Here is a 5,976-nt window from a genome sequence, read left to right on the forward strand (position 1 = left end):
ACGCGAACATTTTCAACTAAACATACAAAGTTACGTATGTGGGTGAATAAACTAACGACATATATTAAAATGTGTTGTCCAAACAAAGCGGTCATACGCACAATGCAAGTAAACAACAAAATTGAGTTCTCATTCCGGCGGCCGCGTGAACTACGACTAAACTACATTTGCCAAGTTACTAACACAGGCAATCGAAAAATACAAAGTTCCTCTTCGCGGGCCAAGATCGAGACTAACTGTGTAACTGGCATTCTTCACGAAGTTTAGAAGTGTTGCTGCCTCAGAGAATTTATTCGACTTAGTTTTGTTTTCTACCGATTCTCTTGATAGAAAATTGAGACGCAACACTTAAAAATTTGTTACTTCTCGTTAAGATATTACAACATGTTTGCAGAAAAAATAACCTTCTTCGATTTTCTAAGTTATTTTTGACAAAGCATTTGATTAACTATTCCAAACCAAGAACCATGGTTACACACCCAGTTTAAATAAAGGACGAAACAAAATGGTAAAACAGTTTGTGGATCGGATAATTTCTTAATAGAAGTCACATAGTAGTGTATTAAACTTCGCTTAGAAGGAGTGGCACTTACGTAGCAGAATAAACGTGCCTACGGTGGAACTGCGTAAACACGGAAATTCCATCCCGCAGACGGTCTACACGGGCGAGGTCATTCAAGTTTCATTACCAATAGCTCCGGCCTCATAACTTATTCAGCGAGGGGCAGGTAGCGTGTTTTAACATTCAATTTGCTACCTGAAGAAGCGTAATGTTCTAATAAACGTCGCTACACCAACGCCCCACAGTTATGCGATTCTAATGTTTGTTTTTGCATCTGAGTACGTTCAACGCTGTACAGATATTTTTTTTAAGCAAACAATGTAATACATTTTTAACCATTGAGCTTTATCCTTTACCTAACGTGTGTTTCCCGCTTATTAATTATCTGAATTCTTTTAAAAAGGTAAAAATATAAATGTAGTTATCGAACTTTCGTTTTCCGTATCGAGATATTTTTTTAATTCTGTGATAAAAATAACATTTTCATACAGGATTACTCGAAAAGTACTATAACCACACTCTGTGGTAAGTAAAACGAAAGCTTATACTCGCAAACGTGCACCTTTACGTGACGAGTTACTTCCACCCACAGCACTTAGGTAATAAAACAAGAAAGTAGTTTTAAGTAAGCCCGCGACAGCCGTTGTGGTCCCTTATTACCCGCTACAAAACCCTCCTTATTACACGAGACAAACAACTTATTCGTTTCAAATTGAAAACTTTCCACCCCACTAGCCATACAGGGGCTGCGGCCCATAAATTCCCGCCAATTTTGTTTTATTTCGCCATGCAGGCACGGTAATAAAAGTAAGCTGGACGTGAGACAAAGCCTCTAGCCGGGATTACTCGGCCATCGCAATGGATCACCGCTCTCTGTGATGCGATGTCTACACAACACTACCTGACTAACTGAAATCACTTTATAAACAGCATTTTACATTATCCGGTTTTAAACAGAAGTACGACCGCAGTCGAGCCATTTAGTTTCCTCGTTAGAAGTTCTGTTCGTCGATTACAATGTTTGTTTACCATTTCTGTAGTAAAGACCCATACCCCACATTTTATTTAAAATCAAATAACTATAATACCAAAATAAGTTAAGTCAAAAATTTTAATCTTATTTTCGCCAAAATGTACACTAACTTACTGTACACAATGTGAATAACATTTCTGATTTTTCAAAACTACAAGCGATTGCCTTGCCTCGAGCACTCTAATAGATGAAACCCACTATACAGAGCTATTGGTACGATCTGGTCAAATACTTTCGCCGTGGTCAACGAGACATGGGCTGTCGGTATACGCGATTAATTTATTAAAATTTATTTTTGCACGTGCTACTTTCCAAAGTAACAAAATTGCTCGCATCGCTGGATAACAGGTGCATTCTGCAGTATCTCCAATCTCATCAATGCTGTTGTTTGCAATATCTGCGATGAGGCCGCATGTGTGATCTTCGATGCAGGCTCTTTGTTCTAGTGTTTCCTACACGAGACGTGTCGAGTAAGCACAAGTGCTAGTTTCATTTTAGAAGGTTCTGCTTTATTTACAATAGCTGTGCTCATTTCGGTTTTCTTTGCGAAATTCCTACGGATTTCGGTTAGAAAAGGTTCGTTTATTTTCTATACGAGAAAGGATCGGAACTAAGACTACAAACCTTCACAACGTAGCAAATACCGCAGCTTTAATGAACTGCGTCTAGTATTTCCAGGCGCTATAACAAATTTCAGGTGAGAGCGAGTGTTTTTTTACGGCGCCTTATAAAAAACTTATATGGTTAATTAAATACGTGTGTACAGTGTCTGTCGCTAAATACGAAAAATATCTTTTTCTTTGTTTAATGCGTAGCAGTATTAATGGTAAAGTTTAACAATGTCACTTTCAAAGAAATTAAATTATGACTTGATTCGTTTTGAGAGAGTAATCACATGAGAACTAGGTTTTAATCTCAAATTTACACGTACTAAACATTAAGATTTTATATATAATGCTAATAATTTACAATTATAATGAAGCTTTTAAAAATTTTTGAATAATTAATGAATATGAACATATTTATTTTAATACAATATTTTTTTAAAAAAACGAGATATTGTTATAATTTTGGAAAACAATCTCTAAAAATTTTAATAAATATTATGGGCCCAAGGATGTTCACAAAAATGCGAAACATTCTCAAAATTTGAACACAATATTGTCCTTGGGAACAACGAAAGACGAGCTAAAACAATAAACCCGCAAATACCTAATGTGCGACATGAAAGAGCGAGGGAGCCAATTAATTTTTGCTGAGACCACGGTTTATGTTTTCCCGGATAAATAAGGAGATTTAGCAACGGCGCCCGGGGCCGTCTCATAAAATGGCTAGCTCGTAACTGGCCCTGACCGGTGAACTAGCCAATGATTCTCTAAAGCACTGCACAAAAATTCGAATTCCTTTGTGTTATATTTACAAAGCACGTACAGCTGTATTGGTTTAGTTCGTATAATGACGCCTGACCGATCACGTTCAGACGAATCATCATCGTCATTACAGTCGTAGGACATCTATTGCTTCATACATGCCTCCCCCATAGATTTCTAATTAGAAATCTGGCTGCATCCAGGTTTTCTCGCAATCTTAACCAGACGGATAGTCTTGTTTTGTTCACGGTTTAGGTGCAAAAGAATAAGTTGTAAGAACTTTGTAGCTACACAGATATAAAATTTTTAAATAATTATTGTACGTTTTCTCATAAATTTTCATGGACCAATTTCACATTCTATTACTATATTCTACTAGTACAACAAATATTAGAAGTTTACTGCACGCAATACAGAGCTTTATTTTAACATTATAGCCCATATAAAAACAGTAGTAATGCTTCTGTTGCATGGTGTGCACGGCGGTTGTAACTGTCGTTCGGTTGCATTTTATTTAGGAGCGAAGGCGGAGAGGCTAGGCGATGACTAAATAATGACCGGGATAACGCAGTTTTATTGCCGCCTTCGTGTTGCGAATATATAAATGAACCCTCGAGGGAGTGTTAAAGACGCCGCCAAAGAACTCCTGTCGAAACAAGTCGGGCTCAGAGAAATGGCGCAGTAAACCTCCTCATCCACCGAGACGTCATTTTGCGTTTTGTACAACATTTCTGTCTGGAGCACAAAAAATAATAAGAACGGAATATTTAAAATAAGGTCACAGAAGTGTAATTTCGGGCCTTGGAACTGTCTAGCGCCAAATGATAAGCAGTCAGATATTTTAAAGTAGGTTATTTTAATTAAAATACCAAGACGACTAATTTCTTTTTTTTTTCTATTTGAATGTTAATTCTTCTCGATTAAGCCAACGATAACGTCTGACTACTTCCATTAATAGTTGCTTTTATTTTTCTTTCATTCAAGCAACTGGTTTACCGCTAATTATTATCTATACATTACTAATCATAAATTATTAATAAATGTGTAAAAAAAGCATGTTATGCTATGTAATGATTATTTTACGCTCTTAATTAAGTAGTTCTACGCTTCCGTTTCAAGCGTGTTAAAATATTAAAACTTTAATTGTATTCCAACGCCAGAATCCGCAGCCGTAAAGAAGCCAACGAAGCGCTCTTCTGATACACTATTAATGCAATTGTTCGAAAACAGTGCGAGGCAATAAAATTTAACCTTCAGGTAGAATATTCCGCCCTACTTCACCCTCAGCTATAATTTTTCGCATTGCGGATTTTGAGCTAACACATTTATAAGCTACCCAGTTTATGTTCATATAGTATGGCAAAGAAACAACTTATTCTTGAAATATTTATCGATTAATAAATAGTTGTTGATATTTGTAATTTATAGACGTGATCAAAATTTAACAATAAGACAGGCAGAATTGGTACAACTTTAAAAAGTTGTAAACAATATGCTTGAAGGTATATTAAAATTTATTTCTAATATTAAAACACAGAAATATTCAACGGGCGTCGACAAGTACGACAGGCGAATACACGAACTAAGTCTGAAATACAAATGGCAAGTGCACTTGAGGCGTCACCGTCCTCTTAGCAACGAATTTTAAATTGTACTGTTTGTTCAAATAAAATAAAATTTCAGTTGCTTAAAAACCTACCATTTGCCGAATTGCGCATTTCGTACAAACCGTTCATTTTATACAAATACTAAATGTCTTGTGCTTCCACCATTTAAATTGTAAGTAACTTTAAGCTATAAAAGTACTTGGAAGTTGTTAAAAAGCTGATTTGTATTGTTATTAATATTGTATTATTAGCCCAAACATTTTATTTCTAATCAAAGTAAAGTCATAACAATTAGGATAATGATTTAAAGATAAAAGCTTATACCAATTTGTTAAATTGGTCTGTTTAAGCAAAATGTTTTAATGTTATTGCTAAAATGTCCCTAAGTACTGTGAAAGTTAATTTTTGGTTGCCTAGTTGTTATCAAGTGTTACCACCCTGTTAACTAAACATATACCACAAAAGCTTCTTCAAAAGCACCGACAAAATGGACACAAGAAAACAGTCTCGCCCACTTTTATTCCAACTTACTTCGTTTCTTTTGGATGGAAACAAATAATTTTAAAACATAAGAAGAATTTACTTAATGGCTTGTACGTGCGTCTTATATAACATGTCATATCTTCAAAAAATTCTGGAGGTAATAAAGCACGTTCTACAACAGCCAGGAAAAGAAAAAAAGTTGAAAGGAACCTTATATTAAATACAATAAATAGAGCCGAATAAACACACTCAATAAACTGAGAACAAAAACATGATCTTGGACGACCCAAGAACATAGCAACTGAAGAAATGAGGACCTTGATACTATACGTATAATCAACTCGAAGAAGTAAACTACCACCCCTCAGTTGAACATAATAATACCGAAAAACCTAAGAATATTGTCAAACTAGTTTTCCGGGCTTGCTTTAACTCTTTATTAGGCTAGGTTATATCTAACCTGCTTAAGTTTTAGATAAATATTAGCAGGTGGTATAACAGATTATGTACACGAATTGTTATTCTTATGAGACAGATACTTTTGTCAATATGTACCGTAATCAAGGATTTTTAAATACAAATGTCGCATCTTTTCAACCGCTTGACACCTAAAGCACTAAATTAAGGGCAATTTATGCCAAGTAAAGTAAGTATCCATGCCCCCGACTAAGTGAGCCGAAACCAGGTCGTAGACAGGAAGTCGCTGGTTGCGGGTATCTTTGGGGAAGGCTTATATCTTGCAGTGGATGTCTGTCAGCCGAAATGAAGAAGAACCTTAGTAACCTACAATCTTTAGGTGTTTTAAAATTACAATACAAAAATTCATTGTCGTTTTCTATTAAACACAGGGTACACAAAATTTTTTTTAAAATATAAATTATGTATTTTATTAACATTTCAATGAGTAGTAGTGATACTCGC

This window comes from Battus philenor, unplaced genomic scaffold (assembly GCF_028537555.1).
Source record: "Battus philenor isolate CCGP_79_NKW_IND1 unplaced genomic scaffold, ilBatPhil1.0.hap1 SCAF_2, whole genome shotgun sequence".
NCBI classification, from domain to species: domain Eukaryota; kingdom Metazoa; phylum Arthropoda; class Insecta; order Lepidoptera; family Papilionidae; genus Battus; species Battus philenor.